The sequence below is a fragment of the Pinus tabuliformis genome, chromosome 7 (genome assembly GCF_031772625.1).
Source record: "Pinus tabuliformis cultivar Carrire ecotype Pingquan chromosome 7, CPIR1, whole genome shotgun sequence".
Taxonomy (NCBI): domain Eukaryota; kingdom Viridiplantae; phylum Streptophyta; class Pinopsida; order Pinales; family Pinaceae; genus Pinus; species Pinus tabuliformis.
This window is the reverse complement of record NC_142293.1, coordinates 301,325,946-301,347,762: the sequence shown is the minus strand read 5'-3', so window position 1 is coordinate 301,347,762 and position 21,817 is coordinate 301,325,946.

The following is a 21,817-nucleotide window of genomic DNA, read 5'->3' as shown; positions in this document are numbered from 1 at the left end:
CGACCAAGGAGTACTTTCATGTTTAGTGCCGTTGACCTGAAAAGTAAAAAGCGATCAAGGACACGTCGTTTTATTTCCAATATCGAGTTTGAAACGACAAAAACCCGGCAATCTTTTCGTGTTTTTACGGTCAGAAAAGGGCTATAAGAGGATCGTCTTTTAATTCCATTTTAACGAGTGTAAAAGAAACGCTCGGCAATCTTTTCATGTTTTAGGAGTCAGAAAAGGGCTTGAAAGATGACTCTGACGTGAAAAATGATAATTTACCCTAAAGTCCCTTTGTCCTGCACAAAAACAACGCATTACTCATACCTGTTTAAGATGGGCAAAAAATACATTGAAAAATATCCTTTCACGGTGAAAAATAAACAAACTTAGCATTCATTTATCCAAAAAACCTATAAAAAGACTTTTTACCATGTCATTTTTACCATTTTACTGTTGAAGGAGAGAAAAGGGCTTTTGATAAGAAACTTCCCGTGGACGTTGCAGAGAATCCAACCGTCGAAATCGAGTGCTGTCTCTTTCAGGTATTTCACAACATCCTCCTCTTCAATTTCATCCGTTTAGAATTTCATTTTAAGCTTTTATTTGATTTTTTAGAGGGTTTGGGGTTTTAGGATACGCTTTTCGGGGTACGCAGGTGCCCCATGGGTGACTTGCGTACCCCGACTTTTTCGTATATGGGAAAAAGGTCGGAGTACGCAGGCCGCCTTCGGAACAGCTGCGTACCGCCGCTCTGTTTCTGAACGCGGGGTGCGTACTCTGCGCAAAGCGGATTTCCAAACCCCAAACTCAAAAACCAACCATCCAAATTTGATTTAATGAATTCTAATCAATGTTTTTTGGTGTGCAGGTTGCCCACCATGCTAGATTGGCGCGAAAGAGAACACGAAGATGTCGATTTGGCCGCAATAGGTCATCAACCTTCCATTGATGCTTTAAAGGCATGCGGTCTCTACAAGTACTGGGCCATACCTGGCATGAGGGCCCAGGTGCGATTCTTAGAGTGGCTGGTTGAAAGGTGGAACGTCCAGGAACAATGCTTTTACATCAGAGGGCACCAGCTCGAGATAGAGCCCTCTGACATATATTTTCTCACTGGTTTGCCTAATAGGGGCGAGCAACTGTCTCTATTCGGGACTAGGCCGGGTGGCCAATCCCTTGCTAGTCTCCGGCTAGAGTGGTGCAACAATCAAAACCAGGAGAAGGGGATAGAAATCAAATACATATCCCGACCTGAACTTATGGTAATTTCCTTTACGGTTACCAGACTTTGCGGCGCGGCCGCTTTGCACAATGCCACCGGGTCCCAAATGCGGATGGCTATAGATTGCTTCCGAGGCACCATTTTCAACTGGTGCGATGCTGTGTTGGCCAATATGAAGGGCCAACTGACTAGGGCAAAGAACGGACAATTGAAGACCTTTGGATATGGGCCTTTAGTTGTGAGCTTTGTCCTAGAGAGAGTTCCAATGTTGATCCCCCAGCATCTTACTGTTCCAGTTGGGCCTCCTCGGGAGCCTAAGTTGACGAGATGGGTTGCGGTAATGGCCCGGCATCCTGATGAGGGAGCGACAGTTGTCCGATTCTCTGACGGTTACTTTCACTGGTTGGAGAACCAGGTCTTTGCGATTCAGGATTTTCCTTATGCCGGAATGGATTTTCGGAATGATCCGGACATGGTTCTTCCACAGGGAGAACAATGGGACGACAGAGGTACTTCATTTTTCACAAGTTTTTAAATTATCTAATTTTTTTTATTTTTTATATATATCGTCTCAAACTGACAGTAAAAATGTTCAAAATGCAGATGTAGGTCCACGGCGTCCGGCCAATCTCGGGGCTTTTGAGAGGAGACATCCAGTTGCACCGGCACCGGCCCCACAGGACGCGGCTGCAGAGACACTAGCTGAGTTGGAGCAGGATCTAGAGCGTCTGACGGTGGGTATACCAGAGACTACTATAGATGATATTCCTATCAGACTTCAGCGCTGTGTAGTCGCAGTCCCGGGACCTTTTAGGAGGTTTTTGTGTAGAGTGGCCTGTGCAGTGGTGTCGTATAGGGAGCATCACCAGTGATTGGATGGTCACTTTGTAGACACATGTGACATTTTGGTTTTTTGTACTTATCATTTTTGCCGATCATAAGGTGTTTTAAACCTATGATCGAAGACGATGTATATTTTTTGACACATTTCTATCTATATATATCATTATTACCGGCTTATTTTGTTAAACATGTGTGATGAAATGTTTGTAAATTTACAATTATTGCAAATATCTATTTAACATTTGAGACGCAATTGCATCTGCTAATGTGTTTAAAGACCTTGGAATATGCTGATATTCAATGTAATCAAATTCACGTTCCAAGAGACGCACCCTCAAAAACAATCTTAATAACACTGGATTTCTAATGGCATAGACTCTATTAAGCTGTAATACAACGAGTTCAGAATCTAACCTCACTATCAAACTCCAAATCCTAAATTAAATAGATTCAGATAATAACTCAATCACTGCACTGTATTCTGCAATGTTGTTTGTTGTTTGACCGAGGCTCACCCCATGCATAGAAACTAACTCGTCAGAGGGCGAATAGATAACCCAAGCTGCGGAAGAGATATTCCGTGTACTACGACAAGCACCATCAGCAAATCCAATGTACGTTTGGAGAGGCGTCGACATCTGCAATATCAAGAGTAAAACCAAGATAAGCCAGAATAACGACGAAAAACACACTCTCTAAACTAAGCACACTGTCTAAACTAATCACACAGTCTAAACTAAGCACACATAGCAACTAGAAAGAGAAAACTAACCTAACTAAAATCTCCATACCCATCATTTAAGCATAATACCTCTTTAGGTAAAGTCCATTTCTGGGTTTTACCCAAAGAGTCCCCGTCAAAGTCTACCAGCTCATAGGCCCCTTTTGCTAGCTTTCGCTTGACAATGTAGGGCCCATGCCACATAGGAACGAATTTTCCAGCACCTAACTTATCATTATCTTGATCATATAACAACACTAGGTCTCCTTCCGAAAAATTTCAAGGAGTCACATTCCGGTCATACTGAGCTTTCATTCGTTTCGCGTGAGTCTCGATTGCTAAAGCAGCTTCACGTCGAGTCTCATCTAATTTAGCTAAGTATAACAGACGCTTCTCCTCTTCGGAAGTAGCTGGGAGTAATTCGATGGCCATTTGCAGTGACGGGATTTCGCATTCAATGGGCAGCACGGCTTCCAAACCATAAACTAGTTGGAAAGGAGTGAACCCTGTTGATGTTTTCACTGAGGTTCGGTATGCCCAAAGCGCTGAAAATAACATGTTGTGCCAATTCGAGCGATGAATACCAATGATCCGTCGGATCATGATAACTAGAACTTTGTTGATAGACTCAACGAGACCATTCGCTTGGGGATAATAAGGAGTAGAACTATCATGATGTAAACCAAGCTGGTCTGTAAGTTCTGTCATCATAATGTTTCGAAAATGGCGCCCATGGTTAGTGATTATCGCTTGTGGGACACCAAACCTAGCAATAATGTGATTGAATACGAAAATTGTTGCTGTCTTGCCGTCTGCCTCGAATGTAGGCATCGCCTCAGCCCACTAGTAAAATAATCAACCGCGAGGATGATATACGCAAGCCCCCCGGCCGAGTGAGGGTTACAAGTAATAAAGTCGATACCCCATTTGGCGAATGGACCGACGAAAATTATAGGGTGGAGAGGAGCTGGTGGTGCGCGCATCTTACGATCAAACACTTGACAGTTGTGGCATTTTCGGACCGCAATGATACAGTCTTTAAACATGGACGGCCAGAAATAGCCAGCACGCAACACCTTCTGAGCTGTGGCATACCCAGACATATGACCGCCACATGCCCCAGAGTGACAGTCATTCAAAACCCTTTCTGCCTCTTCGTGAGTTACGCAACGTTGGAAAACCAAGTCTGCCCCACGGTGATAAAGAGTATCTCCAATTATTTTGTACTGTTGGGACTGGAATCGAATTTTCCAACGTTCCGTCTTAGAAGCTTCGGGCCGAAAGGATTGGGTTTGGAGATAGACAATTATATCCCCATACCATGGATCTAAAGTGCTGATAAGAAACAAAGATTCGTCCGCAATGGGCTCCTCTGCCACTGTTTCCGTGTCAGCACGCGGGAAATCACACATTAACTCGGCAAAGACTAAGGATTTCTTAGACTTGGATTTCTCGAACTCCAAATCGAACTCCTGCAGGATAACGATCCATTTGGAGTACTTGCCCCCTAGCAATTGTTTAGTCAGAATATAGATCATAGGGTTGCAATCTGAAATCACTGTAGTTTTACGGAGAAGAATGTAATGACGAAAACGCTGGACAGCTTGAACGGCTGCCAGTGCCAACTTTTCCACATGCGAGTAATTTAGCTCGGTTGGATTTAATGTCCGACTAAGGTAATATATCACATGTTCCGTTTCGAATTCATCTTCCTGAACTAAGACCATTCCAATGGTGGAGTGGGAGGCGGCGAGATACAAAAAGTAATCCTGGTTGTAGTTGGGAGGATGCAGCAATGGTGCATGGGTCAACGCGTGCTTAAGTGCATCAAAAGATTTCTGAGCTATCTCATCCCAAGAGAATTGAGCATTTTGTTTTAACAACCGGGTGAAACCCTTTGTAACCTCGGCGTAGTTAGGAATGAATCGACGTAAAAAGTTTGCTTTCCCCTGCAAATTTTGGAGTTGGTGCAGACTCGAAGGAGGAGGCAATTTGATGATAGCTTCTACCTTCGAGGGATCGACGTGGATACCAGCTTTTGAAATGACAAATCCTAGCAATCGTCCCACTTCTATGCAGAAGACACATTTGTGTGGGTTCAACCGAATTCGATAATGCCGACACCTCATAAAAATAGCTCGTAAGTGGACAAGGTGTTCAGCTCGATGTAAAGAATAAGCAGGCAAATCGTTGAGGTACGGCTGCACAATGTGCTTGATGTCGTGAAACGCATAAGACATTGCCCGTTGGAAAGTGGCTCCGGCATTCTTAAGTCCAAAAGGTAATTTGCAATAAGCAAATGTCCCCCAAGGACAAATGAAAGCCGTTTTTGGTTGATCGGCAGGTAGAATATTGATTTGGTTGTAACCGGGAAAACCGTCCATAAAGGAAAATATTTCACTGCCGGCACAATCATCAATTATTTGATCGATATAGGGCGTGGGATAGTTGTCTTTTGGACAAGCACGATTTATATCCATATAGTCGATGCATATTCTTATTGTTCCTTGTTTCTTGTTAACTGGAACAATATTCAATACCCAATCCGTTAACGGGATCGGATAAATGAAACCTGCTTTCAACAACTTTTCTACTTCTGCTTTAATTGCAGCTGCTTTCCTAGGGTGTATCTGACGCAGACGTTGCCGAACGGGTTTAGCGTCCGGGTAAGTCTTGATCTCATGAACAACAATGGAGGGATCAATTCCTGGCATTTCCTCATAGGACCAGGCAAACACGTCACGAAATTCTTGAAATAGGGCCTTGTATGTTTGAATTTCGTCATCTGTACACGAGGCACCTATATGAATGTTCTCAATAGTTCCGGTTTTGACCGAAATGTCAATGGCAATAGTTTGGGAAATGTTTCCCAAATTCAACTCTGAATCAGGATGTTTCGTGGGATTCTGAGTGTCCTTGACATATTCAGCTGTAAAGATTGATGAAAAATCATTTTCAAAGTCATCACTCTCAGGTAAAAACGAAGATCTATGATGGAGATCTTCCCATGGTAGATCGTCTACACTTAGGATTTCGCGAAGTTGTTCGTCAGATGACACAACTTCAGGAAATGCTATCCATTCTGAGGTTGATGTGAAAAGTGATTCTTCACCGACCACATTCATTTGGTCAATTTGGGTTGAACGCGAGTCAGTAAAAGACTGCACGACCTCATAAGCAATTTCATATGGACTCAAAGGCATAGCATCACCGAAAGAGTCTATCTCAGATTCAGATGGGACAATCCAAGGATCATCATAAATAATAGTGTCTGAAGTAATCATATGAATGAAAGCAAATGAAGGGTCTGCGTTGAATGGAGGAAAAGGAAAAGTTCCCAGTAAACTGGAATCTTTAACTAATCCTACACCAACATCCTTATAAGGGATAGTCGTTTTACTGACATGCTGGATACTCTCTGAAGAGGCTGGGTCGGATGAAAAGTAAGCCAGCTGGTATATCGTCACGATATTACCATTGTGTGGAAACTTTATAACTCTGAAGACCGATGACACGACCGCTGTCATAGCGTAAGACCAACTGCGACCCAAAAGAAGGTTGTAGTCTAGAGGGGCATCAACCACCTCCACATCCAGACTAACGGTTTTTCCTTCAACCCCTATAGGCAAATCCTGTAGAATGCCAAACGGATGGAACCCACGGCCATAAAAGGCCTTAAGAATGGTCGGGGATTGGTTCAGTGAAGGAGAACCAAGCGATCTCCAACATTGAATCGACATAATACACGTAGAAGCTCCTTCATCAATTATAGTCCGATGAATAGGCCTATTTTTGACTGTCACTGGGATCTCGAAAGCCATCTGATGAGGGAGATGCGGTGTACTATTTTCTAGATCAAAGATTATCAGGTTCGGGTCCTAAATATCAATAGCTCCTATAGCCGACAAAAGTAATTTTCGTTGTGCTGGGCATGATTGCAGCACTTCTAAAGCCGACATTGCTGAGGGTGAAATAGCTAAGTCCTCAACAATGTTATAATTCTGAGCTGCTCTCGCATGTGGATTGAAAGCAGACTTTCAAAGTATACCCTTGGCGGGCGGTTTGATTACCAAGTCCGGGTTAGGTTTCTCGATCTGTAGTGGATCGGAACCGGGAGCTGAGGTTGATGGATTAGAATGAGAAGATTCTGCTTCTTTGCCATCAACAGGACTCTTACTACCGTAATCTTGCGATCGAGTCGCAATCCGTACATGAGACATCATCAATATGGGTTCTTCACTGGCACTCGAGGAAGAACCTATCATTTTACTCTCCTGCTTTGGAAATGGATCTTTCAAAACAGCAAGAGTTGGGGAACCTTTAACGATTTTCACAACCTCTGCCCGATGAGGGCAATCTCTTGTGAAATGATCTTCTTCACAACTTAAACAAGGATAGCGAGGTTTGCGCTTCTCGTCATTAGATTCTGACTTCTCTTTTTTCTCCTTTGGAGCCTTGTCTGCTTTATCCTTCTTCTTGCCTTTCTTCTTACCACCGTTTTTTGATTTAGCCATAGATGACTCTACAGTGTGAACGTCGGCGGTAATTTCAGGAGAAGACTCTCCTGTCGGGGAATCTGGTAAGGTTATAATGGGCGAAGAATTCTTTGAAGATTTCTTCTTGCTTTTAGTATTTACCGTACCAATCATGCCATCGGCAGCATGAGACCCCGAAGGAGCAGCAGAGATTTGATTCGACTTAGGAAGATCTGGGATCTTCTCGTGCAACGTACCCGACTGAGTGTAAACTAAGTCAAGGTACTGGGCTTGAGCAATGACTTGCTCCTCAGTAACTACTCCAGCCTTAGCTACATCTTCAGTAATCTTCGGTAATAATGATTTAACAAACCATTCAGCTAAGATTTGGTCCGGAATAAAAACTTTCACTAAACGTCTTCGACGTCTCCATTCATGGATATGATCGGAAATATAAGTGGACGTCGACTGTTTTAGTGAAGTTAGTATTTCCGTGCCATTATCATATCTGACCGGCAACTGAAAATGAGTTAGGAACGAGGTAGCTAACTGACTAAAATTGTAAAAAGAATCCCGTGGTAACTCAATGTACCACTTGGCCGCAAGACCAATGAGCGTACGCTGGAAAAGACGTAAACGGATCGAATCATCCGAGATAGAATTTGAAGCACACCAGAGGTGGTAAGTCATCACATGATTGGATGGATCCTCTCCAGACTTACCTTCGAACTTGGGTATATCGCTGGGCAACTTATTTGGCATTGGCAGCCAGAACGGAAGATATTGTATTGGATCGTTCGTTAGGCGCGACAAGTCTGGTAAATCCAAAGTTACGATAAATGGTAACTGCCGATTCGGATCCCTAAAACTCTGGGTCACAAGACCAGTCCCAGGAGGAGGATATCCAGGATAACTTGGAATAGGAATCGCATTCGGGATATTATATCCTCCTGGAAAACCAGGATTAACCGGACCGTACTGGGGTTGCTGAGGTTGTTGATAAGTGTACCCAGGATATGGTTGATACTGGTAAACCGGCTGTTGGACAGCAGGCCCGTATTGGTACTGTCCCTGGTACGGTTGATAAGTGAATTGTGGTTGACTAGTGACAACCGTACTTAAACCAGGCTGCCCTACAGGCATCTGGACCGTGGTTTGAATCATAGATCCAGACAACGGTAAAGATGTTTGAGGGGTGGTTGCAGAGACAGTAGAAACCGGAGCTGTCGATACTCCAGAAGTAAGTGTGGTGGAAGGAGCAGATGTTGCGGTAGTTGCAGCAGTCGTTTGAGATGGAGTACTAGGTGCAATTGGCGACTGAGTAACTACCGAAGGTACAGAAGTTTGAACATTAGATTGGACTGGTTGCTGGGATGGACCAACAACTAAGGATTGTCTAGCTTGAGATGACAACTGTACGTTTGGCTGCAACACTTGTTGACCTTGCGATGGATTCCACACTACGTTCATTCCAGGGTATTGACCCATGACAGGTTGAGGATATTGAGATCCATAACCGGATTGAGGGTAGGATTGATAACTGAAAGGCACAGTGCCCGTACTTTGAACATATGATTGACCTTGAGGTGGTTGATAACCTTGACTCGAGTATTGACCTTGAGGTTGATACCCTTGAGGTAAATACTGATACTGGGGTTGACCTTGACCTTGAGGTTGATACCCTTGAGGTAAATATTGATACTGAGGTTGACCCTGGGGTACATATTGAGGCTGGGGTTGACCTTGAGGAATGTATTGTATTATGGGTACATACTGTCCTTGAGGTTGCCCCCCAGACGCAACTTGTGTACCTTGAGGTTGCCCCCCAGGCGTTACTTGAGGCTGACCCCCAGGCGGTAATTGGCCACCTTGAGGTTGAGAACCGGGAATTGAACCTGACATCATATAAATGTCTCCTACACCCAACGGTCTATTACCATTGTTTCCAGCTAATAACCCATGTTCAACGGGTTGAGGAGATGCGCCCGCAAAAGTACCAGACAATGACTGATACCCAGAGGGAACAGAAGGACCGCCGTACAAGAAAGATTCAAGAGATTGAGTGAACACGGACGACTGACTAGGCATATTTACAGGAGTATAAATACCTCCGGGTGGAAAAGGAGTACGAGGTGGAGAAAAACTTATCCCTGAGTTGTCTAAATAATTAGTTAACGAAAGGTACCAAGTAGTACTTCTAGGTGGACTGTAAAAGATAGATTCACGCTCTCTTAGATCAATGGTAGGTTGATCTTCAAGAATAGGGCCTACTTCTTCTTCTGGAGCAAGTTCTTCAATAGCTATCAAATCAGAAGGAAGATTTTCGGTTATGACTCTTTCTACCCTAGGTGAATCGGGAACACTAGAAGTTGGAGTAACAGGTTCAGATATTTTAGGTTCTTCGCCTATATCACTAGCATATGAAAAACTACCAGCAAGCTCAGAAACTGCAACAGCTTCAGGATTGTAACCTGTTTCTAGACTTTGGTAATCTGGATGGACTACCAACGAAGACTCTCCTTCTTCAGGTGAACCTACTCTACTGCCACTAGGAGGAGTTACAAGGACTTTCAAACCTTCGTAATGACTCGGGTCGTCTCGAGGAGGTTCACCCCGAAGTCTACGGGATCTCCTCAACAATTCGGCCACGGAAACAATCTCAGGAGACTGGCCCCGAAGTCTACGGGACTGTCTCGGTAATTCCGCCATAGTTAAAAACTTTTAACTACCACACACACAAACAAAGTAAAATCTCAAAGCAAACCACCTAAAGTCTCTAAAGAACCAAAAAAATTTGAAGCACACGCCTAAAGAATCTAGGGCGTCAAACCAAGCACAAACAGTAGCCTTCCGGACCAAAAACGCTAGTTGGAGATGAAACCCAACATCGCCGGATTCAATACAGAAGTGGCGGGTGGAACAATTACCCCGGCAACCTGCTTAATGAATAGACTGGCACAAGTTCCTCCACTTTAACCGTCTCGAGTGAAGTGAACCCCCCGGAAAATCCAAGTGAGTCTAGCTGACGTCTGCTCCAGGTACAGTGGGATCTTCCCTCCACCGTCACCTCGGTAGAATCCTAAAGATAATGGTCACTAAGGTTACCAACAGCAACAAATACACCTGGGGGAACAGTCTGACTCCGACAACACGCAAGGGCAGAGTATCAAGCTCAATCCCCTTGCTGGCTCCTTGACAATAATCCAAGGTTTACCGACAAGTGACCCCTGGCTCCTCGACAATGGTTAATCCGAGGTTTACCGTTTGTAATACGTGCGTGTCTGGCGTCGTTCCCAACGAGGGAGGATTGATCCCCTCACTGGTTCGGACACGAGCTCGTGCTTCTCCTTTAAGAGGAGCTTTCCCAGAGTATAAATGAAACAGCTGGATTTAATCTATCACAAGATAAGCTACTTGTTTGGTTTTGTTGTCTTGGAGAGTTAATTACTCTCCTACTCCAAGACACTAGCCTGATCTATATTGGTGTTTCAGAGCCCTAGTAAATAAAAAGTTACTAAGTTGATTTTACTTTAAGCGTTAATTTTATGGCTTTTCTTTAAGACAAAAGGTAGTGGAGATGAAACTGGTGATGTGTAGACTCGACTCTCAACCACTACAACGATGCACCTAAGATGATTTACACTACTTTCCTTTTTCAATGAAACTCCTAGCTAAGAGAGTTGAGAGAATGCAAATTTTATAGAAAACAACTTTCTTGGCAAAGACAATCAAAGAAACAATTCTTTTTATCTTTTCAAAGCACACAACTCATGACCACTAATTATCTCACGAAATTTCCTTTCTCTTCAAAAGACTACAAATGCTACCAAAGCAAACTTTTTCCAAAAGAATTTTTGTATTTTTCCTATATTAATAAAGCATATAAAACTATTTATCAAAAATCAAATTTAACAAATCTAAGAAAATCAAAGCAAATTCACTCAAAAACAAATCAAAGGGAAATTTACCTAAAAGTAAAAGTAATGAGGACAAAAGCCTACAAAGTTAATTCCCGGATGTTTTACTCAGTCAAAATGTAACTAAGGATCAATCCATGCAGAATCATAAACTGATCAAAAAACAAAATCGAAATCTTTTTGTTCTTTTAAAAAAAAAATAAAATTCAAAGTTCAATCAATAAACTTTTTCGAGATTCGCAAAGAGAAGACACAAAGGTAGGTCTCTCACAAGGGTGAATTCTATGACAGGCCCGACTCCTAAGAGGGTTGAACAAAACCAGGGAGATCCAAAGTTTGACAACCTCTAACGCCAAAGTCACTACAGGACCAGTTAAAAATCAAACCCTAAGGCAAAATCCCTATGAATTCCACCAAAACTCTCGACACTAACGGAACAAGATCAGGTGAAGATCTCTGACAGCAAACCAATGGATCTGGGCAGTAAAGACAAATTAAAAACAAAATCTAAAGAGCAAAAAGCAAAAAATTGCAATTTTCTCAAATTTGACAGGGGTACGCAGGTGACCTGTTTACACAGGTGCGGGTACGCTCTGTGCACACAGTTGTAGTGCGTACAAGTACGCACTGTGCTGAACTCAAAGCCTGCGTACTGCTGGCAAAGCTAAGAAAAATGAAAATCTAAATTAACCCTAAGCTAACCCACCCAAACACACAGTCAGACAGCCAAAAATCAGAAAACAAGCGCTTTTTCTCAGACCAAAGTATCAAATCAAAAAGAACTCAAACACATTCATGGAGTCCCCAGTGGAGTCGCCATTTTGTCACACGGAAAGAGTTGATAGTGCGGACACAACCAACCTCCCTAGAAGCCTAAGACTTTCTAGTGACAAACAAGACAAATAGGAGCAATCCTTCTCTAAATATGCATTTATACTATGAGAAATCAAGTGTTTTAGATCTTACCTGTAACCCAACGCTGTTGTAGTAGTCCAGCTTCGTTGATCTGGATGAGCTCCTCCTTCTCTTCGAAACCTGCATTTACTAACAATCAAACGATTAAATAGCACCTGAATATCACATAAAATAAAACACATTTAACATATAGACCAAGGAGTATATGAAACAACTCATAAATAACAAATTGTTGAGAAGAATGGACTTATTTGTATTAAAAGGTAACAAAAGAAACCATTACAACCTGAGCCTTAGTGTTGTGCAAGTTGCTCCCAGGGTCCACAAGAGTCCTCCTTTACTCTGATCAGCTCACCCACTTCCAAATACAACAAGTAAAGATGGTAATCTCTCCTCACAAGCTTATACAAGGAAGTCCTAATTCCAGCAGCATCTACCCTTAGGAATGTTCAGCTTTCAACCTCCCCTCCTTCTGGCCCAATGCCTGTATTTATAGTGCTTTAGAGGAAGTTAATCAGGTCCACCATCAATGGGATAAGCCCCTCTTTGGGTGGGTTAGCTCCCCTCTTGATGGGATAAGTTCCTCTTCTATAGGGATACATGAACCATCTGGAGGCACTTCATACACGTCAAACAAGCTTCTAGAATGCTCTAGAAATGACCACAAGTAACTTTTTAAAGATGAAACTCGTGCCTTTTGACCTTTACAGGGGTACGCACCCACCCCTTTACATACAGAGCGTACAAGTACGCAGGTATTGTGAACTTGGGTTGCGTACACGCAGGTAAGGCTGAGAGAAACTGCGTACCCAGAGATAATTGACTTTAAATGACTTTTCTCTCTTTCTTTGAGTTTGACATGGAAAGCAGAGGCATGAGATTTGCCAAGGAGGATAGTATGACAGTGGATGGAGCCATACTAACTGCAAATAGTCATGGTGACATTTTTTAGTGTAACAGTTAGGTTTTGGAATGTTAAGGGTTTTTCATTGTTTCTCAACAATAAATAGGCCTTCGAGCCTCATTGTAAGACAGTTCAGAGGCATGTAGCCACCACATCTCTTCTCAGAGATAAGCTACCATCGCCCTAGCTGGTTTATTTCCATTTCTGGTTGTAAGCATATTTCAGTATTTTCCATTAATGAAATGAAGTATTATTTCCGCTGCATCTTTGTGTATATGGTTATCTCTGTAATTTGTTGCGTTCCTGCTTAAATCCGGATCAACTTGATTATTTAAGCGTGTAGAGATGCACTCAGAAATTGCACACCTATTATGCGACGGTGGGGGTCACCAAGTTGCAACAGGCGACATGGTGAGTTTTTATAACTTCCAGGGATATGAATATGGTGCGAGGCCCATCACAATTGGTCAACGTGGCATCTAATAGGCTGACGTAAAGTTCGCCAATAGAGTGGTCATGGATATGTGTGTCTGTGTGTGTGTAAGGTGGGATACTGAGATCATGACATAGGGTTTATATTTATAATAAATATATATGTATATACATAATTTGCAAAATTTCTTATAAATAAATAAAGTGAAGCTACAAAGGTCTGATTTTTGTGCTCAAGTGAAAAAAAGGGGAAGCCATAAACCCTAATTATATACATTCAATCCTTAATAAGGAAAATATATATAAGAGACAAAAAAAAAATGCCATTCTTCTAACAGAAAAAGAGGAATTGGATTAGCAGTAACACCACCCCAATGGGGTAATTGGGGTGAGTTTGTTACATGTGGTATCAGAGCATTCAAGTTCAACACTTGGATTGGATGGGCTCTAACATGAGAAAATGAGGGCATAAATACCCTCAGAAGATGTTACATTGATTTTTAGAAATTAACTAAACAATTGTTTAGATGTTAAAAGTTGGTCTAAACTAATTAGCTGCATGCTTAATTGGTTTATTGACATTGTGATTTATTTAAAGGATCGGACAAGCCAACCATTTGACATGTTCACTTCCATGAATGAATTTACAGTTGTGATTACCAGTCAAAACATTTTTGAATTAGGTAGGTCTGCACATTATAATTAAGAATTTTTTGTTTTGCTAATAACCATGTGCTAATGAAGATGGTTTTGTTGCAAATATTCCATTAGAACAACTTTGTAAGAGCAGGAACATGGGCATACTTTTGTTGTTTATTTATTAATTATGCACTAACAATGGTATTTCTTGACTTATGATTGGTGCATATGAAATATTGAGTATCATGGGCATACTAACATGGTTGTTTTGTCACAACAAAGATATCCATGGAAACTCCATGAATGCAAGGTTCATGGTAATGAGTGTGTTTATTTATTTATCACATGAAGTATCTAACAATATGTGTGATTGACAACACATCACAAGCAACATAAGACATAGACAAACTCAGAAATGAGGACCAGAATGGTGCAGTATAATTCAGATTAGTCACAACATGGAAGTGAAGAGGTAAGGGCCAATGAAGAAGAAAGGCCAGTTGACCAAGGGGGAGAGGATCACTCTCCAGATTGGATGGATACTTTGAGAAGCATAAGGGATGAAGTTAGAAGCTTCAAGGGATATAATGAGAGGTTGGTGAGAGTGCAAGAGAGACAAGCTGAGATAAATGCAGTCATTCTGTAGCCTCTTAGATCTACAGAGATGAAGGTAACCTAAGATTAGGGCTAGTCATAAAGACAAGAGTAGCCTTTGGGAGTCAAAAAAGAAAACCAATGGGGTGGATTGTAGCATGTCAAGGAAGAGGAATAGGTAGGAAAGTGAAGATAATGAGTCAGGAGATGCACCTTTGAGCACCCCAAGAGAAAGAACCAACACTTATGTACATCACTCTAACAAGCCATCTAGTTATACTACTAGGAGGCACTGCTATCACTCTCATCATCATCATCATCAGGGAAGAAACTTTAAAAGGATTACATGCCCAAGGAATTCAAGAAGGCCAAGGCACCCACATTTGATGGGGATATGAAGAAATACAAAGAGGTAGAATATTGGATGCTTGACATGAAGAAATCTTTAGAATTCTTGATTATTCTAAAAATATGAAAGCCAGGTTGCCACCTATAGCTTGAAGGGAAAATAAAACATAGTGGGAATATTTGAAAAATGTTAGGGGCATTGTTGAGAAGGAGCTCACTTGGGATGAATTTGAAAATCTCTTCAAAGACAAATATTTGTATGAGCGCTACTATGATGGCAAGGAAAAAGAGTTCTATGAACTCAAGATGGTACAAATCACAGATGAAGAGTATGTCACCAAGTTCATATAAATATTGAGGTATGTACCATATCTCAGGGATGAGAAAGCTAAGATTCAAAGATTTAGTAGTGGGCTTCCTATGACATTCAAAGACAAATTGAGTTGTTGGAACCATAAACTTTGAAGGATTCCATTAAGAAGCTAAAACACTACTATAGCAAACAAAACACAAACCAAAAATTAAGAGTGATAGGAAGGAAAGGAACAACGTTGGAATTAAGAAGAATTGGCCCAAGAAAAGTTTAGAAAAAAGGGAAGGTAGGCATCCAGCCCCTGCAAATCAATTTCAACAGAAAGCTAATATTTTTGCGAAGGGAAATATGCAATAACCAACATCAGAGCAACACAAGCTTGAAGGCAGATAGCACTTAAAGTGCTAGACATGTGGTCAAAACCATAGGAAAAGGGACTACCAACAACATAAAAACGTTGGACCAAAGGTTTATAGCATCGAGGAGGGTTGTATAGTGGGTGAAGTAGCTTTGAGTTTGCCTATAATTTATGTATTTGTAGACAATTTCTAGACATAACACCAAGCATCCATCATTGAGATGGAAGGTAAGATCTGTAATCAAATTTTACATATTCTAATTGATCTAGGTTCTAACTACAACTATGTCAGTCCAAAGCTTGTTGAAAAATGAAATTTGGTCAAGGAATTGCATGAAGAACCATGACTGGTTCAATTGGAAACTAGAACAAAAAGAAAGATTCACCATTGGGTAAGATTATGTGAATTTGAGCTTAGCGACATACCAACCACAACTCATTTGAATTGTGCATGGATTGGTTGTACCTGCACATGACCAAAGTGGATTGTTTTGAAAAGGAAATTTATTTCTTAGATGAACAAGGAAAAATAAGGGTTCTATAGGGCAAGAGAAAGCCTACTTCAGTAAGGTTGATCACAACTATGTAAGCCAAACACAATAACAAAAAGGGATGCATGTTTTTTGTAGTGCAAGTCTTAAGCGATGTGAAGCCTGACAATGATGCTAAGAATAAGGAAAGTGAACTGTTGAAAAGGTACCCGGTTATGCAATTGTATGTAGATGTGTTTCTAGTGGAGGTTCCTGGATTACCTCTTCATAGAGAGATAGATTTTTCTATTAGTTGGTACCTGGAGAAACACCAAAATCCAAGGCACCATACAGGATGAGTACCCTTGAGTTGGTTGAGCTAAAATTGTAGCTAAAGGAGATGTTGGATAAGGGCTATATAAGGCCAATTGTGTTACCATGGAGAGCCCTAGTAATCTTTGTACAGAATAAGCATGGGACCCTTAGATTATGCATTGATTACATGCAACTAAACAAGGTAACCATAAAGAATAGGTATCCATTGCCAAGAATTGAGGACCTATTTGATTAGTTGAGGGGAGCACCAGTCTTCTCTAAGATTGACTTGAGGTTAGGATATCATTAAGTAAGGATCAAGGAGGAGGACATTCATAAGATTTCTTTCTGGACAAGGTATGGACACTACAACTTTGTAGTGGTACCCTTTGGGCTTACTAATGCCCTTGCCACTTTTATCTGACTAATGAATAATGTTGTGTCTTTATTTGGAAAAGTTTGTCATTGTATTTGTCAATGACATATTAGTGTACTCAATGAATGAGGAAGAGCAAGAAATTTTTTTGGCTATAGTACTATAGTTGCCAAGGGAGCGCAAGATCTATGTAAAGCTCATTAGGAGTGACTTTTTCTAGTCACAAATACACTATTTGGGGTATATTGTCTCCAAGGAAGTGATATAAATTGATCTAGAGAAGATCAAGGCCATAATGGAGTGACCAACCCCGAAGAATGTGAGTGAGATCAGATAATTCATGGGGTTGGTAGGTTATTACGTGAGATTTATCAAAAAATTCTCCAAGATAGGTCATCCTATCACATCGTTGCAGAGAAAAGGGAAGAAACTTAAGTGGAAAACTCAGTGTGCAACAAACTTTGATCAATTGAAATGGCTACTCATGAATGCATCGGTGTTGAGGATTGCAGATCTTGATAAGGATTTTGTGGTATGTAGATGCTTGTAAGGAAGGCTCAATGGAGTCTTGATGTAGGAAGGACATGTAGTATGTTACGAGTCAAGAAAACTAAATGAGCATGAGGTGAATTATGTGAATCATGATCTAGAGTTAGCTTCCATCATTCACACATTGAAGATGTGGAGGCATTGCCCCCATGATAAAAAAATTAAACTTATGATAGACCATAGTGGGCTCGAGTATTTGATTGAGCAACCCAAGTTGAATGTAAGATAGGCTAGATGGTTGGTCATACTTAGTGAGTTTGACTTTGAGATCAAGGGCACAACAATAACAATAGTGGGCTTCTATGGGGCACAACACTAACAATATGGGGGCTACATGGGCACAATGATAACAATAAGGGGGCTACACTAACAATAAAAATAAGGGGGTTACACTAGTATTATAGGGAGGTAACATGCCCCTCTCCTTCAAAAAAGTGTTCTCCTCAATGCTTGAGTAGTTTTGGATGCTTTTGTATAAAATTTTCATCCTCCCATGTGGAATCTTCAATTGGTAAGTTCTTCCACTTAATGAGATACTCTGAAATTGATTGATTTCATAACTATCAGGTTCTTGTTTCTGTGACTTATTGAGGCTCAAATATGATTTTTCCTTCTTCATCAAGTTGTGGAAACACTGTTTGAACTAGAATATTGTCATTGATAACCTTCTTTAAGCATGAAACATGGAAAACTAGGTGTCCTCGGGAAGATGCAGGCTACTCCAATTTGTATGCCATAGTACCAATCTTGTGCAACACCTCACCGTAGTACTTGGGTGATAATTTATTATCCTTCTTTGCTTGCTTGAGAGACATTTGTCTGTATGGTTGTAGCCATAAAAAAACATGGTCACTTACATAAAAACTTCTTTCACTGTGATGTTGATCTTCCTATTGTTTTATTCGATTCTGCGCCAGAGTGAGGTTATCCTTAAGACTTTGAGAACTTGTCGTTGATGCTAGATGTGATCTTGCAATGCCTGTAGAATTTTCTCTTAAATATGATGTGATGGATGGTGGATGATATCCATAAAGTGCCATAAATGGGTTCATTTTTGCTACAGTATGGAAGGAAGTGTTATACCACCATTCAGCTAGAGGTAACCACTTGACCCATTGTGTTTGTTTATTAAATACAAAACAACAAAGATATCATTCCAAATTTTTTTTCACTATCTCAGTTTTCCCATCAGATTAAGGATGATAAGATGAGCTATGAGCTAATTGAGCACCAAGACAAGAAAATAATTTCGTCCAATAATTTCTAGTGAAAATGGGATCTCAGTCACTTACTATAATCTTTGGGTTTCCATGAAGCTTTTGAATTGTTTCCATAAATGCAATAGCAACTGTACTGGCTTTAAAAGGATGAGATAATGCACAAAAGTGTGCATACTTGGTAAGTCTATCAACTACCACCATAATGACACTCTTTCCTTCAGACTTGGGTAAATCTGTGATAAAATCCATCGAGACCTCCTCCCAACACTGACTTGGAATGACTAAAGGTTGTAACAGACCCAAGGTCTTAATTGTCTCAACTTTATTTTGTTGGAAAATCAAACATTCTGCCACAAACTTTTGAATATCAGATTTAAGGCCATCCCAAAAAATTCCTTCTTAACCCTATGGTAAGTTTTTTAAAATCCTGAGTGCCCTCTTGAGGGAGATATGTACAATTCCAAATGAATCTTTTGTTTGAGTTGGGAGTTCTTACAAATATATAAGCGATCTTTGTACCATAATAAATCATTTTTGTAGCTAAATGTTTCAGATGTACTGGGATCTTGCTGCAACTTTTTAACGAGTGACCACACCTTTTCATCATTCTTCCATTCATCCCTAGCTTCGGTTATCAACTAAATTTGGATGATAGAAATGGCACAAAGTAATGCTTACACATCCTCATCCTTTCTTAAAAGTGCATCTACAACAACATTTTGCTTCCCTTTTCTGTAGATGATTTCAAAGTCATAACTCAACATCTTTGTCACCCATTTTTTCTTCTCTTCTAAATATAATATTTGTTCTAAAAAGCATTTAAGACTATCATGATCTTTTTTTACCTTGAAGTGTCTTCCCATTAGCTAAGGTCGTCATTGCTTTAGTGCATGTAGTATTGCCAACATTTCCTTCTCATAAATAGGTTTGTGTAAATATTTTCTTTTGATTGGAAGACTTTCAAAAGAAATGGATCTTCCTTATTGCATTAAAACAACACCAATTCCATTTCCTGAGGCATCACATTCCACAATAAAAGTTTTTGTGAAGTCTGGCATAGCTAATACCGGTGCTTGGCACATTGACTCTTTAAGATGTTAAAAGGCCTTCGTTGCTTCTGGGGTCCAAGAGAATGCATCTTTATTCAATAATGATGTTATAGGTGCTGCTATTCTCCCATAATTCTTAACAAAATTGCAATAATACCCTGTCAACCAGAGAAATCCTCGAAGATGCTTTATGGTTTTGGGGATTTTCCATTCCTTAATGGCTTTAATTTTGTTAGGGTCTACCTTAACACCCTCATGAGATACAATATGACCCAAATATGCCACCTCTTGTACTCCAAAGAAACATTTGGAGGTTTTTTCATATAGTTATTTCTCCTCCAATAGTTTGAGCACCCTATCAACATGTTGAACATGATTCTTCCAAGACTTGCTGTATATTAGTATATCATCAAAAAATACTAACACAAATTTTCTAAGGAAGGGTTTCAAAATGGAATTCATCAAACCTTGAAATGTGGAAGGTGCATTAGTAAGTCCAAAAGGCATGACCAAAAATTCATAATGACCCTCATGAGTTTTGAATGTTGTTTTTAGAATGTCTTCAGTATTCATTCTAATTTGATGATACCCTGAACGAAGATCTAGCTTGGTGAATTAAATTTCTCCATGTAATTCATCCAAAAATTCATCAATGAAAGGTATGAGAAATTTATCTCTAATAGTGAGCTTGTTGATCTCCCTATAATTCAGACACATACGCCATGATCAATCCTTCTTTTGCACCAATACTATTGGAGTAGAGAAAGAAATTTGACTAGGTTGAATTATACGAGCCTCTAGCATTTTTGCAACCATACATTAAATTTCATTCTTTTAGGCATAAGGATATCTGTAAGGCCTGATGTTTGGAGGAAGTATTCATTTTTTGGAAGTATTCAATGTGTTCCATCATTGAATCATTTTGTTTGAGTTTTATCAATTGGCTAAAGAAGTTGTTTCTCTTTGTATCTTCATAATGTGCTATCATTTCCTTCGTAAATATTCACTAGGTGAAAAGTGGTTTACAAGAACAAAGCCATTTATACCTTACAAACTGATTGGTTTCTAAATATAAAGATGCAATACATACCTTTTGTGAGGGTTGCACATCCCGTAGATCAAAATATTGCTCAATCTATAGTAACTATGTTACCATATACTTGCCATCAATATTCCTCATATCTATCTTTGGAATGTGGTGGTTCTTAAACCCCACATTTGAGTCTCTAAAATCATAGTTCATATTCCTTTTGTCCTTGTTGCACCTAAATTTTCAAATTTTTAGGGAAGCGGAAGTACAATTTTTTTCAACACAATTGGATCACATATCAGTAGTCCACGTGTCATGGTTATCCCATTCTAGAAGTTATGTAATGTAAATGATCATAGTAAAACCTTGAGTCTATGTAACAACCTAAGTAAGTCAATAATTTTGATGATGAATTTCATCCTAGGAGGTTTTTTAACCTCCCTGATTACCTGTGTTTCTAAACACAACTAATCAGAAGAGTTTTTTCCCTCCAACTTAAACCCCAAATATAGGGTGAAATTTATTGTCAAAATCTTAGGTGAGTCCTAGTGTTTTAAGTCGAGTCTAATGTTAAAGTGGTTTGGGAATAATTTAAGCTAGTTGGCTTAATTATTTTATTACAAATCACTTGGTTTACTAGATCATATTGTGTCGCAGATGGGTTATGTGTCTTGAGCATCTAAGGCAAATGTGTATTCCCTCTTTGAGTCTTGTAAATTAAAATATTATGAATTAGAGGGTCGGAAAAATATTAAATCCCCTCATGTGCAAATTAATTAATTCTTCGGGAAAAATAAAATTAAATCCTTTCGAAGAAAATTTAATAGGCTCTGGGAAAATGAGGATGAAGGTGAAGGTGAAGTGGACTAGGGTTAGGGTGACGCACAACATTGGGAGTGATGAAAGTTAACACAAGAGGTACGAATGGCAGCCGGTGGCAGGTGAAGACATACATTTGGTCTTGCATGAATGCTTGGTGTTCTTAGATAAGCTATTACTGTGTGATTTCCATTGTTTGGCATGCTATGGATTTTACGGATCTTTGGCTATTTAAAATTGTTGAATGTATTTTCCGGTAAAGGAATCATGATGTACAAATGTATGGTTTATCAAGTGGGTATGATAAAATGGTCTAGGAT